The 17275-nt window shown below is 48.0% G+C and overlaps 1 pseudogene; it reads right to left on the bottom strand.

The window, feature by feature from the left end:
* Positions 1-880: 880 nt before the first annotated feature.
* On the bottom strand, positions 881-3714 carry LOC132251807 (olfactory receptor 14C36-like; annotated as a pseudogene).
* Positions 3715-17275: the final 13561 nt, after the last annotated feature.

Below are 17275 nucleotides of genomic sequence, written 5' to 3'. Positions count from 1 at the left end.
ATCTGCAGTTGATGTATGCTCTTCCTGTCTTTTAAATCCAAATGCTTGCTATGAAAATTATTTCCAACTATTTAAGTTGGTCTAATGAAAAGTATCAGATTCACCCAAATAACCTTGTTTGCCTGTGTCCTTAGACCAACACGGCCACAACGTACATGCTTGTTCTACAGTTAATACTCCTGTTGTTGTAGCTAAAAACTGTGTTCACTTTTCTGTAGTTACATCCAATTGCTGGTTCATATTGACTCTGTGACCCACCTTTTCAGCCATGATACCACCCATTTATAAGCCAAGCTGTATTTGTGCTTTTGATTATGCTCCCCTATGTGCAGCAACTTGCATTTATTTCCTTAGCTTTCGTCTTATTGTTTCAAGCCCAGCTTCCCAATCTATCATCATCCATCTGAACTCTATCCCTGTCCCCTAAAGTACTTGCACTTCATTCCACTTTCACATCATCTGGAGAGCTGCCTGTATATTCTGTCATCCAAATAATTGATTGCACCAATTAGTAAACAAAACACTTTAATTCTTCATTATCTTGCAATTGGTGGGATATATTTTAGATGGTGCAAAAACAGTAAAATTGATGCATAAAACATTACTTTCCCACTTCAACAGTGTCAACACATAATGATAAAAGCCAGGTCTTTGACATTACAGAGTTACAGAATTAACCCACCACCTTCATTTTATATATGGAGGATTCACACAATACTATGAAAAAACTAATTTCATGTGTAAATTAGAAAAGAAAAACATAAGTAAAGCAAAGTCATGAAAAAAAGATGGACAGACTGTTCTTGGAGCGGATCAGCCCGTGGAGCAGTTTCCTCAGGGCATCTTGGATCTCCCTGTTCCTCATGCTGTAGATGACTGGATTCATCAATGGAGGCACCACAGAATACAGAACAGCTGCCAGGAGATCCAGAGGGGACGGGGAGTCAGAGACGGGCTTCGTGTAGGCAATACTGGTAGTGAAAAGAAGCAGGGAGACAACAGTAAGGTGAGGAATGCAGGTGAAGAAGGCTTTCTGCCGGCCCTGCTCTGAGGGGATTCTCCACACTGCAGTGAAGATCTGAACATATGACACAATGATGAAAACAAAACAGCCTAAACATAAAAACACACTGAAGGCAAGGGCTGCCAGCTCTCTGTGGTATGTGTCAGAGCAGGAGAGCTTGAGCAGCTGGGGCACTTCACAGAAGAACTGGTTGATGATATTTGAGTGGCAGAAGGGGAGACGAAAGGTGTTCCCAGTGTGCAGTGCAGAGTACATGACACCAGCAGCCCATGCACAGGCAGCCATCTGGACACAAGCTCTCCTGTTCATTATTATCTCATAATGCAGTGGCTTCCAGATGGCAACGTACCGGTCATATGCCATGATGGTGAGGAATGAAAAATCAGCTGAACAAAAGAGGGATCAAGAGAAAGACCTGGGACACACATCCAGGATAGGAAATTGTCCTGGTGTTTAAGAGAGAATTGGCCAAGGAGTTAGGGACAATGACAGAGATGGCTCCAAGGTCAAGGATGGACAGATTTGCCAAAAAGTAGTACATGGGGCTGTGGAGGTGTTGGTCCGTAGTTACAGCAGTGATAACAAGGAGGTTCCCCACCAGAGCTGCCAGGTACGCTGCCAGAAAGATAACAAAGTGTAAGATCTGCAGCTGCCGAGTGTCAGAGAAGCCCAGGAGGAGGAACTCGGTTACAGTGGTGCAGTTGGGCATCTTCCTTCCCAGGGCACTGTGCAAGTCCTGGGTATAATAGAAAAAGGGCAGTGGTAAGGAGGAGAGTAACCAGCTCAGTGGCTTTGATATTCACATCACTAATGTCTCCAAATTTCATGCTAAGAATGTAAATACTCCATTTTTTGCCTCATGGAAAATTTGATATTAATAAATTATTTTTCCCTGGCAAGTTCCTACATAAAATAAAATATTTTGATATTCCATTTAGAAAGTGAAGAAAATGTTAGCCCAGCCACAACTCAGGATTTTTTTTTTTCTTATTTTTATTTATTTAAATCCAAAAGTCTATAATTTATCCATCTCACCTAGAAAATGTGTGCTGGAAATAAATGCACATGAAATAAAAGATATATAAAATTTGACTTCCTTAGAGGTCCTATTCCCACCCCAACGTCCACCCGACTCCCAACAAGCTGTATAACTTTATCTGAATTAATAGCAAAAACAGTGAAACATTCTTCATTGACTCTTGTAGCTTTGAATCTATTATACATACAATGCAGTATGATTTTCATAGCCAGGTTTTCCAACTTGAATGTTTTTAATTGTCTTCTGCATCTTCCTAAGACACGACACTTCACTGATGCAGAAAACCTACTGAAATTGTTTCTATGGAAGTTTCCTTGTCTCTTGTGTCATATTCAGGCTTCCCCTGCTGAGATCCTCTGCTCTTGTCCAGTTGATCTCTCAGATCTCCTCTGCCCCAACCACTAGTCTAGGTCCCCAGAAGCACAGCTAACTCAGAGGTCTTTCTCTGCTCCCTGTGTCACTGAGCGAATGGAGTAAATCCAACCAGGTTTCTGGGTGTGCAGCTGACCTCAACCACATCTTGTAGAAAAGGAGTGAAGCACGACAGCAATTTTTCAGCTGTTTTCTTCCAAAGGCTCATGGGACTCATTCCCTGGAGTCCTGCACAGCTCAGAAGGAAAAGCCCAGATGTAAACAGTCTGAGCTGTACAGATGTTAGCAGAACAGCAGAGCTCTGCTCTGGTTTAATCTCCCTCACAACACAAGTCATGGGATCTCTGAGAAGGCCCTGAGCTTCTCTACCTGGCTCTGTTGTCCCAGTTAGCCAGCCTGGGCACCTTAGCATTCAGGAAGGTACCAAGTTGCAGTTCGGTTACTTCCTATGTAGTTTTGCATAAGAACATAACATGAGAATAAAAATCAGGTTGTAAGGTGCAAAAAAATAATTCTAAATACAATTAACGTATTCCATGACTCAGACAAACAAGCTCCATTGCAAGGCATTTCTTCCACCATCAGCTTCCCTTGAACGCAGCGGTATCAAACACAGATGGACCACATCTGCCAGGTCAAGCCCACAGGGGTGGTCTAGTGGAGGCACTGCATGCAACGTGCATTGTGGGCTGGCTACATCTTGTGCTTGCACCACGTGTACAGCCGTAGCCCTGCACACCACACGCAACACAACCCGGCCCCAGCACCGTGCACAGCATAAGATGTGAGGAGCCAGTTTGCAGCACATGGTGCCCACAGCAGGTCACTGGGTGCGTACTGCATGTGGCATTGGTGATGCATAGGGGGTGTACGTGGGATCACGTGCACCCCCTGAGATTGGCAGTTCTCCCTGTGAAAGAAGCACCACTGGTGCTGTGGGCAGTTGCCACTTGCCAGTTTCCCCCCCTCCCCCCCCAGACTGCCAACACTGCCGACAGTATCTGCAGACGGTCGCTCATCGCCTCTGGCCACTTCCAACATTGCTGGTGATGTCTGCGGGTGGTTGATGACCGCTGGTCACTACTTGCCACTCCCTCCGCCTCCGCCGCCAACACTACCATGGTACCTGGAGGTGCTTCCCATTTGCTGCCACCACTGCCACCTGCAGGTAGTCGCCATTCCCCACCAGCTTCCACGGGCACGTGTCGTTCATGGCATGTGGCATTTGCACCAGGCTAGGTGTGTCTATACGAGATGCTAGGTCACTGTAGCGATGCATTACGGAGATGTCATTCATCCCTGTAGCAACATAGCGTTGGCGGACACTAAGTGGGATGCCACCTCTACTTTGCAGTAGCAATGAGCTCCTGAGCATTACCTCATTGGTACTGTGTAGTAGCATTTGAAATGACCCATGCATCTTCAGGACTGTGCAGTCTTGTCAGGTTCTGGGCATTCATTTAGTTCTCGTTAAATAAGTACTATATGACTGCACAGTAAAAACTGCCCAGTGGGGCACATGTGTAGCTGACTGTGCACGCTGGATCCTGCGTTCAGGGTGGGTCAATGGGCCCAATGCAGACAGACCCCCAGTCTAGTACACAGGGCTAGCCTGGCACAGGTGCCACATGAAGCAGACATCCCCGTGCAGCCTCATGCCATGTACAACCCATGCCAAGCACAGTCCACAAGAAGCACCAAGAGATCAGAGACTCGTTCATGGACCTGATTTCTGTTGATCTGAACCTGACAGATGCCAGAGCCTGATCTGACAATATGTGTCTCTGTCCTTCAGCCTCCATGCTAACTTACTGTAGTGGGAGCTCCCACTTGGGACAGGGGTTGGTTGGAGTCCAGCAGCTGGAAGATTTATGGTGTTTGGAATTCGCTCTCTAAATGGATGTTCCCATGGCCAGAAACAATGATCCCATCATGAGAGAAATATTAAAATATCAGCCTTTCTCAATCCCTAGTTTGGGATTTATTTTACTTTTTCATGAACCAAGCAGTCTGAAAATATTTCATTTTGACCTTATCAGTTTTGTTTGGACTTCATTACAACAGTTGACAATCTAGAGCCCATGACCACATTGTATCCACTCTGTGGAGGAAGGTCTTTTGCTAACAGAGGCCTTCTCTGACCCTGCGCTGTGCTGTACTGCAACTGGGCAGCAAAAAGAAGCAGCACTGAGGAAAAGTGGTAGTAGTCACCTGGTTTTGGTATCAGCCTAGTTTTCCCCTGAGCTGGGTCAATCTCACCTAAAAATGAAAAATGTTGGTGATCCCCTGCTCTATCATATTGATGTGTCCATTACATAGAGTTACACAGATATCCCAATAGCCCTCCTTGCAACCTTCAAGAAAAAAGTGGTTTTGTCTTCCCAATGTGAAAGCCATCACTTTCTGATGGCATCTCTGATTGGGAATCTCCTTGATATCACAGTTATAATTCTTGACCACCATCTCCACAGTCCCATGCACTTCTTCCTGATGAACCTTTCTATCCCAGACCTTGGAACGATCTCTGTCACCAGCGCTATATCCTTAGCCAATTCTCTGCTGAACACCAGGTCCATGTTCTGTGCTGGATGTGTCGTCCAAGTCCTTTTCTTCCTTGCAGCTGACTTCCCTTTCCTCACTATCACAGCACATGATCGATGCACTGTCGTCTGCAAAACACTGCACTATGAGATGATCTTGAACAGGAGAGCTTGCAGATAAATGGCAGACAGTGCATGGATCTGTGGTTTTTCTATATTCTGCCCTGCACACTGGTAATACCTTTAGTGCGTCTTTCTAGGAAGCTAATATCATCAACCAGTTCTTCTGTGAAATCCCTCAGCTAATCAAGCTCACTTGCTCTGACTTGTACCGTACACACCTTGAGATAATTGCTGTTGGTGTTTGCATAACTTTAGACCTGTTTACTTTTCATAATGGTATCTTACATTCAGATCTTCAGCACAGTGCCCATCTGAGCAAGGACAGCACAAAGACTTCTCACCTTCCTTCCTCACCTCATTCTGGTCTCCTTGCTTATAAGCATGTGTACCTTTCCCTATATGAAACCTATCTCCAGCTCCCCATCAGCTCTTGACCTCATAGAAACCGTAATCTATTCCATGCTGGATCCAATAATCAATCCAGTTATGTACAGCAGTGGGGAGGGGAGAGGTGTGAGGGTTGTTGGGGGGGGCAGCGGGAGCAGTTGAGTGCAGGGCTGTTCCTGCCCATCTGCCCCACTTTGACCCCTGCAGCAGCCAGAGGGAGCTCCAGCTCATTCAGCAGGACCAGCCATGACCGCTCTGCCACCCACCCACCCACGGGTCTGGCCTTTGATCCTCTTCATTACATGTGATCCTTGTTTCCCACATTGGCATGCTGATGGCGTCTTTAACAAACCCTACAGGAAAGTCCTGTCGTGTCTCCCCTCTCCCCAGTCTTGGCAATGGTTACCGCCCCCCTTCCCCCACTCCACAAACACTTGGGCACAAGGCATCACCCCAAGCCAGCACCATCAAGCTGGCCTGAGATCCTGATCTCCACACAGGAACCATGAATAGGTCTCCCACCCCCTGTCCTCTGTGGCCCCTCCACTGCCTAAGGTGACTGGGAGCAAATTGCTAATCTGATGCCATCTACTCTTAATTCTGCACCCAGGAACAAGAAACTCAAGCAAGAACTGTGCTGGAGTTCATTCGGCTGTGCTCATTGCATGAATAGATGCACCCAGAGAACAGTGTTCTTGTATTAGGACCAAACATATCATTGGAGGAAGCAATACTCTCCCTTCCAGTCCTAGGATCCTATGAATATTTTGAACCAGGCAAGTGAGTTTGAGATCTTAAATCTCATTTAAAGTAAGCACCTAACTTTCTTTAGGGAATGAAAAACAAAACAAAACCCACAACTTGTTTGAGCAGTGGTGAACAGATATCTATGGCCCTGAATTTTTTTCTGGTGATATGGTAACCCTCCCTTACTATGACCAAAACACAGTAATGTGTTTTGTGATCAGTAGCAAAGTCGATCAGCAAATTTCCCTTAAAACACTTTTTGTTTGGGAAGTGCTGTGTTAGTATCCCTGGACAAGTTCACAAAACCTGAGTCGTGTCAACTTGAGTTCCAGCTGTTCACACATGGATAAACTATTAGGAGGACTAGTTCCCATCTGTCTGTCTACCCTCCAAAAGGAACAAGATACTAAAAGAGATTGTGTAATAGGACACACTGTAATCCTTCTGTCTCAGTGTCCATTCACTTGCAGTTGGCTGTTTTAATCCACTATATTTTCATGATGTTATTACAATGATGATAATAACAAACTCATAGTTTTAGAAGGGGCCTCAAGGACCATGTGGTCCACCCCCTGCACAAATGTAAGCCTGTTACTCCTAAATCATCCGTGTGCAATGAGTATCCTTTTTTTGAAAACCTGAAATGAAGGAAAATCCACAACGTCCCTGGGCAGTCTATTCCACATCCGCACTGGTCTAGAAACAAGGGTGCTTTTCCCCCTGAAAGCTAATCTAAATCTACTTCACTGTCATATGAAGCTTGATGTCCTTCCCTATTCAACAAGGGAAAACAATTGTTCACCCTCTTCTTTACAGCAGTTTTTCAGATATTTCAAGACTGCTATGATCTGCCTCTTAATTACCTTTTCTGCAAGCTAACTAGTTCTCTCAATCTCTTTTTAACATGGCTTGCCTTCCAACCATTTATCATTTTTGTCACCTATCTCTGAACTTTTGTGACTTCCTCATATTGTCTCTTAAGATATGAAGCCCAGAAATTCACACAGTAGTTTAGGTGAAAACTAAGTTGCACCATGTCGAGTGGTACCATCACCCCCCATGTTTTACATCTAATACTCCTGTTGTTGCAGCACAAACTGCATTAATGTTTCTGTAGCTACATCAAATTGCTGATTCATATTGAGTCTGTGATCCACCAGACCCTGCAGATCCTTTTCCAGAATCATACTACCCAGCCATTTATAACACATTTTGTATCTGTGCTTTTGTTTATTCTCCCCTAGGTGCAGCAACTTGCATTTATATCCTGGGACTTCATCTTGTTGTTCCTAACCCAGCTTCCCAGTCTATCCGGATACATCTGAAATCTACTCCTATCCTCCAAAGTGTCTGCGGTTCATCCCACCTTCCAGAATCTGGATATGTGTCTATATCCAAATAATGGATTACACCAACTGGTAAATGAAATCTTCAGTTCCTCATCTTGCAATTCATGGCATTTATTTTAGGTGGTGCAGTCAGCAAAATTCATGCATGAAACATCACTTCCCCGCTTCAACAGTTTTAAGACAAAATGACCCAAGTCAAGTGTCATTGTATGTACAAAGCTACAGAATTAACCCACTACCTTTTTTTTTCTTGTAAATAGGTTGTACACTATAGTGTGAAGACAATAATTTCATCAGTTAATTATTAAAAGAAATGTAAGTAAAGCAAAGTCATGAAGCAAAGATGGGCATATTGGTTTTGGAGAGGATCATCCCATGTTTTCCACTTGGTTTTGTCACTTGGGGTGCCTGTAGACATGCAGCAAGGCATGTGGGAGCAGACTTGAGTCTGCTAGAGCTTGGCAAGTACCATGCTCCAACAGACTCCAGCATCATGTGTACCATTGTCCCTGCACTGAAAAATGGTGGCCTGGGTGCTTTAACTAAAGCTCTTTCAATAAGCTGTAGTTAAAGCACCCCCACTGCCATTTTTCAGCATGGGACACTAATTATAACTCCCAGAGCATCACAAGCATCAGAGTGGCTCTTGAAGCCACTCTACACATGTGCTTCGCATGCGCGGCGGGGGAGGCGAGGAGGGGCACTAGTGCTTGAGTTAAACACCCTTGGTTTTGTCTCACACACTGCTGGACATCTTGCACACACTACACGGGGTTTGGCAGAGCTGTCCCCACTCTGGCCAGGCTAGCCCCCGTCTTGTGCAGGGCAGGGTTGTCCTGTCCTGGTCTCTCCAGCCTCGGGCACTGGGCACTATCAAGGATGGGATGCAGGATATGCTGGACTAAATGGTGAAGGGGCTGCTACAGGCAGGGGATGGGTCCAGCCGGGTGGGGCACACTGTGAGCTCACAGGCATGAGTCGGTAGGAGATCAGGCATTGGGCCAGAGGGGCAGTGACCTCATAGAGGGCTGATATCAGCCTGCAGGGCCAGGTCCAGAGCCCCAGGCCAGAGGCTCAGACCTGAACACACCTTCGTGGTGGCAGGTCTCTCTGGCTGAAGCTGATACAGGTGAGGGAGAATCTGATTCCTATTTCTAGTCGCAGGGCCACCCATCTTATCTGCCCATCCCTCCTGCCCCACAGGTGCCACCCCCCAAAGCTCTTGGGTTTGGGCCAAGCGGTGCAGTTGGGCCCCTCTCTCTTCTTGGTCCCCAACCCTTCCTCATGGTTAATGAATTCAGGGCTGTGGCCCTTCTCAGTCACAGGCTGCAATTCAGGCCCAGGTCACAGGACCCTGGCATGTAACAACATGGGAGTAACTTTGTTGAAAGAGCCAGTTGTGATATCTGCCAAATCTCAGCCAGTTCAGGCCCCCTGAAATGTTTGGACTGGGGATGAAATACCTAGTTGTGCCCTTTGAATGGGTGGGAGCTTTGATCCCCATGTTCCCCTGCAGCTCTGTCTGTCTGCCCAGCTGTCTGCCACTCTGTGCTTGATCCCCAGTGGCTGAGACATGAAGCAACCCTTTAGTTTTCAGTACAGCAGCACCAGAGTTGGACCGCTGCACATTGAACAAGAGCTTCCCCCACCCTCCTCTGATGTCCACAGGGGCCTTTCCACCCTCCCTTACTTCTCCCTTCCCTTCTCCTCCTGCCATCCCCTAGTCTTACCCCTGGTTGTGCAGAGCAGCTGTGCTGTGCTTGAAGGGATCTGGGGACACTGGGAGGGCTCAGGTGGGTGGGCAGGAAGGAGAAGGGTTGGGCAGGAGGAAGAGGGGGTGAGGAAGTCAAGCATGTGGCTAGGGACTCTGTCTCTCTGTGCCTGACACAGGCAGTGCAAGTGAGAAGGAAGAGGGTGGTGGGGAGACACCTTTGGGGTGACTTTTATTGGACCAGGTGTCAAATTTGGGAGCAATGTTAGACAAGGACACAGCAGAAGGGCACCTGGTGCCCAGAAACTTCTCTAACTAAGCAAAAAGCCTGTGACAAGGAGAAAAACATGGCAGAAAAAATAGAAATGAAGTGGGGAATTCTTTCACAACTATATGGTTGGTCAAACAAAAGATGTCCCTAAAATCACCTTGATCCTTGCATATTGCCCAGATCACCATGGCTACAACAGTATTCCAACCCTACTGGGAGGAAGGATACAGCCTTTATTCAAATAAGTCAGGCGTAGCCAATCATGGGGCAGAGCATTTGATGCTAATAGACAATGGCCAGATGGTTGCTTAGCGCAAGGTGATTGCGATACAATGGGCTGTCCACCTCTCCAGCCACCAGTCTAGAGAGGGTGGGGGGGAGGGCCACACTTTATGAGTAAGGCTCACAGAAATTTGCTGAGAGCACAAGAGTGGGGAGACTCCTGGAGGTTCAGGAGTCTGAAGAGGGGTTCACTCGAGTGACCCCAGGGCCCTGTGCACACTCTCTGTCCCCAACAAGCCTGACCTCTGCTTTGGGGTCCCCTCCAACTTGATCTTGTCCCAGTGCCATTTTTCCTCATTCCTGGCTCCCTGTCAAGCATCTAAGCACTCAGTTGGATCTCTCAGATCCCACTGCAAGGCCTTACTATAAAATGCATGTGGGAGGTGACTTAGAACATCTCCTAGAGAAGAGAGAGATGGAGCATGCTCCCTGTCCTGGCTCATCAGGGAAAGGGGCATCCTTCCACTCTCATTGTGCCTTTGCAAAGGCAGGACATGGCCCGTGTTGATTCATCAGCAATACTCTCCCGTGAAACAGTTTGCCAACCTCCAAGCTCTGGTTCACAAATGGTATTAGCAACTTCTTGGTATCTGTTCAAAAAAGCAACAATCCCTTTAGCAAAAAGAAACCTGGGTAAAGCGGGGAGTGGTGCAGACACTGATTGCAGCAGAAGTGATAGTAACCCACCATTTATGTTTCTCAGCAGATTCAGCCAGGGTTTTGACGGAGTACAAAACACTCACAAGCTTCTCAGAAAAAAAATTCAGATGGACGGACCTAAAAACGACAAAGCAAAAAAACCCTCAACGTGCTTCGTAAAGCAATGAAGGTTAGAAACAAAGCCACAGTACAATTTACAAATATATGTATATATATCATATATACCTTAACAAGGCCATCGGTCAATGGCTTGAGTCAATAGTAGTCTATGGGTCTGCTGGCAATTCTGTCAAGACGGTCAAAAAGAAGTTGATGACTGCAGCCCCAATCTAACAAGATGCACGTGCCTTTTTTCAAGCATGTCTATGATCCCAGGGAGCTCAACAGGACTGCTCCATGCTTGCTTTTTAGCACGGTGCATCAATGTTTGCAGGATCAGGGTCCAACACAGAGACGACTGGGCCCTGGTGGTTTTTAAATTTGATGAGCAGAGTGCTACAGAACTCAAAGATCCTGATCTCCTGGTATTGTCTCCACTGTTGCATCTGCCTTTTCACTGTCTTTCCATTAAAATGGCTATGTACCTCGGGCAAAACTCTGGCTACACCAAAGGCCAAACTCCCATTTAATTCAGTAGGGCCAAGCTTTCACTCTTACTCAACCCAGAGTTGTGCTTTTATAGCAGAAGCTGCAACACAAACTGCTAGACCTGCAAGCAGTTTACCCTGAACATTTAGGACTATCCTAGCATTTATTGCTTTTCATGTCAGGACACCAGCAGCCTAGATTTGTGGCAATTGCTAATAAAGGCACAAACAAGAAAAGATCCTTCTCCCAGGTAAAAAAGTCAGGGCATGGGGAGATGTCAGAACTGGAAGATGACCTGCACCTGCCACGACATGTATTGTTGTGCAGGACTCACCCACCCAAATGGCATCGTTCCCCACAACCTTCCACGCTCTTTTCAGAAACAAGCAAGCAGGATATAATGCTACAAGATGTGCTGTGTTGGGATGGGTTGTTTGACAGATACCCTTTGCTTAACATCAAGGGAAACAACGGCATGACCAAACTACTGAAGGCACTACAGCCCAGTGGCCACAGATTAGTACATAGTGGAATTGGGTCAAAGCTGCTAAGTGCAAAATGGGGGCAAAATTATTTTTCTTCTGCACTGGGGCGAGGGTGCTCATTAGCAAAAGCCTGCGCCGTCCTTGAAAACCATAAAAGCTGCACAGTAGACAGTATTTAGATGCCTCATTGCGAGGAAGAGCAGGGGGCCGCACTTTTCAGGCAGAGCACAGCCTTTGAGTTTTGGTAGGAGATGGATTAAACGTCTGCAAATTAATTGATTCATTTTCTGTAAGGGGAAGCGAGCTAGCTGATAAGTGCTTTCTCGGTGGAGGGGAAATTAAGTCATCTCTCAGCTCACGTGGGGGAACCCTGGCCTCGCTGAAATCAGTGACAAACCTCCCCGGGCCTTCAACATGGTCAGCATTTTCTTCCATGTTCTTCATGTTGGCCTTTCAGAAACAAGCTCGGGGAGAAGCAATGCTGACCCTAGTCAGTCCTTCACTGACCTTTCCTGAACTGGCTGTTTCTTTATTTCTGTCGCAGGGCACCTCGGTGCCCCTGCTCCTAGAGTGGAGAAACTGCCAGGGAGCGAGTGAGCGCGCCCTGGCCTGACATAACGAGCCCAGCTGAGGCTGCTTAGGTAATGAGCGCAGCTGCGGGTTGCCGGAGCAACCAAGTGGAGCCAGCTGCCTGTAGGGGGCAGGGCCTGGCCCTTATAAAGCCCAGGGCTGAGGCCAGGCTGGCAGTTCTCTGCCAGCAGCTGGAGAGGCAGGAGCTCCCTCGGCTGAGATATGGGAAGGAGCCTAAGTTGCAAGTACAGCTCATAATAGCCCTGGAGGCTTGAGCTATGATGAGGAGTTATGGCCAGGCGGCTTGCATTTGTGTTATAGCCTAGGGGTTTGTGGTTTGCTTTGTGTTTGTGTTATTACACCCGGAGGCTTGGGTGAGGCTGTAGGGGTTGGAGGAGGCCTCAATCACAGGGACCCCAGAGAGTGTGGGGTGCCCTAGCGCCAAGAGGGCGCATTATCTACATAGTGTCAGGGAAGGCGCAGCTCGCACGCCAGTGTATGAGCAACTGGCGGCGAGGAGCGCGGCCAGTAGGTCGCGGGCGCAGCCTGTAGGTTGCAGACGGGGACCTAGACCCCGGATTGCGTGTGGGGGAACACAGACCCCGAAGGCGCAGCTCGCACGCCACTGAGCAAGCAGCTGGCGGCGAGGAGCGCGGCCAGTGGGTCGCGGGTGCAACCCCTAGGTTGCGGACGGGGACCGAGACCCCGGATTGCGTGTGGGGGAACATAGCCCCCCGGCCCCAGGAAAGGGGCGGTTTTATTGAGTAGACCAGCGTGGGCGCAGCGAGCCCCCAGAGAGGGGGAACGCCCTTGTACGTTATTGAGTAGCCCAGTGTGGGCGTGGCGAGCCCCAGAAAGGGGGAACGCCATTGTGCTTTGTTGAGTAGCCCAGTGTGGGTGCACGGGCATAGCGAGCCCGGCCGCAGGCTAGTGCGGCAATCCCCCTCAGACCAAGGCAGGGCGCTGCGGTTGCCCCTGAGAAGACAGGGAGTAGCAGCGCAGGGAGCCAGAGTCAGGGAGGGTGTCCGTGCGGTTGGCCCATAGGACCGGTGGCCCGCTGGAGAGTCCCGGAGCGGAACCACACCGGCAGGGGAGGCCCAGAGTGGGCTAGACGGGAGTCCCAGCAAGAGGCTAGGCACGAGAGAGAGAGCCCAGAGTGGGCCACATGAGAGAGGAGGCCCGGGAAGCGGGCGTATAGACCAAACAACGTCCTTTACATCTGCGAGGCTTGGGGCATGGTATCAGGGGAGGTAGGAGCCACCTTTGCTAAGCTCTTAGGAAGATCGAGAGACATTCTTCTTGCAAGACAGGTGGAGTTTTAAGGCAGCACGAGTGTGCAGGAAATATGTCCTACAATGATTGTTCCCAAGGAAGTGTAACCATTACCAGGGATCTAAAAATGAAACAAAATGCAGTTCAAACCAAATATAGCTGGATGGGAACCAGATTTTCAAAAGAGCTCTGTGCCTTGGTGCCTAACTCTTCTGAAAATATTGTCCATTAGTGTCACTGTGGGAGCCACAGGGCTCTGAGTTGTTTTGCAAATTGAGGCATTATTCAAAGCCTAAAGGAGACCTTGGCTCTTTCGAATATGTGACCCCTAATGTACAATACATTATGATGACAATACCAGATGAATTTACAATTGGTACTGGTAGAAATGCGCTATAGCAATGTGCTTGCATTCACATCCGTGTAGTAGGCACCAGAAATGTGGGGTACAGCTCCTATAAAATAGAGAATGAGTTCAATTGTACTGTCACCAGGGCTGCTAGATGAGTCCTAGTAGCCACAGTGAGAGCAGGGAGGGTATTTTCCTCACCAAAAACCAAATAAAACACTCACTTCCAACAGCTCTATCCAAGCTAGGGAGAAAGTTCATTCCTGCTTGTCTTCCTAATACAAACATGTTCATCATGCTTTCCTTGCACAGATTTCACAGCCCTTTAACGCAGTCGGGCCACCTTTGCAAAAGGAGAAACTGAGGCACGGAATACAGGATTGAGCTGACTTAAATGAGAACTGGAAAGGTATCCCTCTGTCTAACTCGGTGATGCACCACGCTGGACTCCACATGCTGATTTACCAACTCGGGATTGCCTGTGAAATGCAATTGGGGGCAGCCAGTCTAAAGTATGAGGCTATCTAAACAGGGATCTACCCCATTTGCCATTTGGGGTTTTCCGTGAACACTGCCAAACGGTGAGCCCTGGGATTTTGGCATGGAATAACCTGGGGGGCCGGGGGGAATGGCACAAGCGGCCTGCAATTTTTCCCTTCGCCTCAGCAGGAATTAATTAGATCCCCACATCTAGAATCATAGAATCAAACGAGAGAGAATGATGCACTAACTTTCATTCCTAGGGCCTTTGTCTCCTCCAGCCCTTTCCACTCCAAATCTGATCCTCTGTCAGTAGTCCATGTCTCTAGCCTCCTTGGGAGAATGTAGCCTCTTTGTCCTGTTATCAACTTCTTATCCCAAGATGGGACACTGAGATATGCAGAGCCTAAGTGACTTGCTCAAGGCCATACGTGAGGGCTGTTTCAGAGCATAAATGGACTTGGATCAATGGAGCTGCAGTCACAGCCCCTGTTACGCAGCCCCCTTCCCTCATACAAATCCTATTATATGCAAATGTAGCAGTCCTCTCCACCTCCTCCTATTGTGCGTCGCCATTTAGGGTAACCAGGAACCTGCAGTGTCACAGTACAGCACTTCTACTGTCCTGACCCACCTGCCTATCAACCTGCCTTAGCCCACATCCTTGCCATTAGTTAGTGAGTGCTGACAGCGTGCGCAGCCCTGCACAAAACAAAGACGAAGGCCTGGGCTTTGCCCCGAGGAGTTTACGATCTGAAGATACGAGAGGAGACGCACAAAAGAGAATGTACGTCACAAAATCTGTCAAAAGGGATTTGATGAGACATAAATTCACTGGCGCTAGATCAATCCAACCAAGCTCTTCACAGTAATATCCGAGACCCGATGAGAGGTCACAGATGCTCAGGACGCAGGGGTGTTTCCCAGCTGTGAAGCTTAAATGGCTGCTGCACCAAGGTTGCAAGATCATTTTCTTGCTTGAGATACCTGACATTTCTGTATATATTATCCAGGGCTATCCAGCAACATTTCTTGGGTGGTTACTGCCAGCAGGAGTCTAGTACTGCACATCAGTCCTACACGGGCCTCTTATGTTGCTATCCCCATTTACCTGATCACCTATAGGATGTTTTTGTCAGCAACAGAGCTAAGGCTGTCATTCAGTGAAAAGCACGATACATAACCCCATTTAGTGCGAACACAGGTCTACCTCCCCTTGCAGCGACGTTTCAGAGAGAGGCATTGTGACGGAGATGTTATCAGTTGAATAATGCACAGAAAAGTCTCAATTTTCATGTTCGAAAAGGATTTGTTCAGAAACTTTGAAACTCCGGGAAAGATCCCCACCCTAACGAATCACCAGAACCGCAGTGACCATCTGCTTTATTTTGCTCTTTTGTTTTATCTTTGGTCTTGCCCTTTCGAGTTGCTGCATTTCCCTTGCTGTAAGCTGCCCCGAGCCTTCCTTGGGAAGGGTGGCATACAACTCAGATAAAGAGATTGTAACCAAACACATGCTTGCATTTTGCCTTAGAGAACTCAAAATTAAGGTTTTGGCGATCCGATACATACATCACACAACAAGGTATTTGGGGCTTTTCAGATTTCTCTCAATCTGGGCAGTGAACCCAGTGTCCCTCTGTCCTGAAGGCTCTCATTGCCGCAATGTGCAAGTGAAACTCGATTAGAAGGGCTAATCAGATTTTAAAAAATGAGGGGTATTTGGGGTGTCACGTGCTAAGGTGCTCACTGAAGGCAGTGACAGTCTGGCTGTTGGGAAGCTCCTAAAACAGGGCCGAGTTTTTGGGCAGAGTGCCAAGAACACCCACAACTTCAACTTGTAAGATGTTGGCATGCCCGGGACGGATGGCGGGGGAGCCACCAAGGGCCTGATCCTGGTGGCCAGACAGCCCTGGCCCCTTCCCTGCCATCCACCCAGAGGCATGCGTGCCAAGCAAAATGTCTTTGAGTACCACACTTTGGCACCCGGGCGGGGGGTTGCCTACCCCTGTCCTAAAAGTTGTGTGAGCTCCTCTGAGGTGGGCAGGGTCTGGAGACAGATACAGATATAGGCAGTAAGTCATTAAGCCAGGGGTTTTCTACCTTCTGGGGTCATCGTACCCCCGGCAGCCGGTCGCGAAGGCAGGAGTCCCCCAGCGGCCAGACAAGCGGGGTTCCCCGCTCCCCTCCCCACCCAGGGGTTGGGCCTGGAACCAGTTTTGTTCAATATTGTTGCTGACAACAGGGAAGATGGCATAGACTGCACCCTCAGCAAGTCTGCAAATGACACCAAGCTGGGGGGGACGGGCAGTAGATATGCTGGAGGGCAGGGCTATGATTCAGAGAGCCCTCAACAAATTGTATGATTGAACCAAAAGAAATCTCATGAGTTTCATTAAGGACAAGTGCAAAATCCTGCATGTAGGATGGAACAATCCCATGCACTGGTAGAGACTGGGGACCAACTGGCTAAGCAGCAGCTCTGCAGAAAAGGACCTAGATGTTAGAGTGGACCAGAAGATTAATATATGCCAACAGTGTCCCACTGTTGTCACGAAGGCTAATGGCAATTGTGCTGCATTAACAGGAGCATTACCAGCAGATGGAAGGAAGTGGCTTTTCCCCTCTTTTGGCACTGGTGAGGCCACATCTGGAGTACTGTGTCCAGTTTTGGACCTCCCGGTACTAAAAAGATGGAGACAGACTGGATAGAGGGCAAGAAAAATGGTTAGGGGGCTAGAGTACATGAGTTAGAGAAAGGGCTGAGGGAACTGGGCTTATTTAGTGTGAAGAAGAGAAGACCAAGTAGGTGTTTAATAGCAGCCTTCAACTCCCTCAAGGGTGGTTACAAAGAGGATGGAGCCAAATTGTTCTCAGTGGGGGCAGATGATCAAACAAGGAGCAATAGTCTCAAGTTGCAGCAAGGGAAGTTTAGGCTAAATATTAGGAAAAACTCTCCCATGAGGAGAGTAATAAAGCACTGGAACAGATTACCCAGAGAGGGTTGGGAACACCCACCCGTGGAT

Source organism: Alligator mississippiensis, chromosome 7 (genome assembly GCF_030867095.1).
Source record: "Alligator mississippiensis isolate rAllMis1 chromosome 7, rAllMis1, whole genome shotgun sequence".
NCBI lineage: Eukaryota > Metazoa > Chordata > Crocodylia > Alligatoridae > Alligator > Alligator mississippiensis.
The sequence above is the reverse complement of the archived record's forward strand: the minus strand, read 5'-3'. Positions and strand labels throughout refer to the sequence as shown.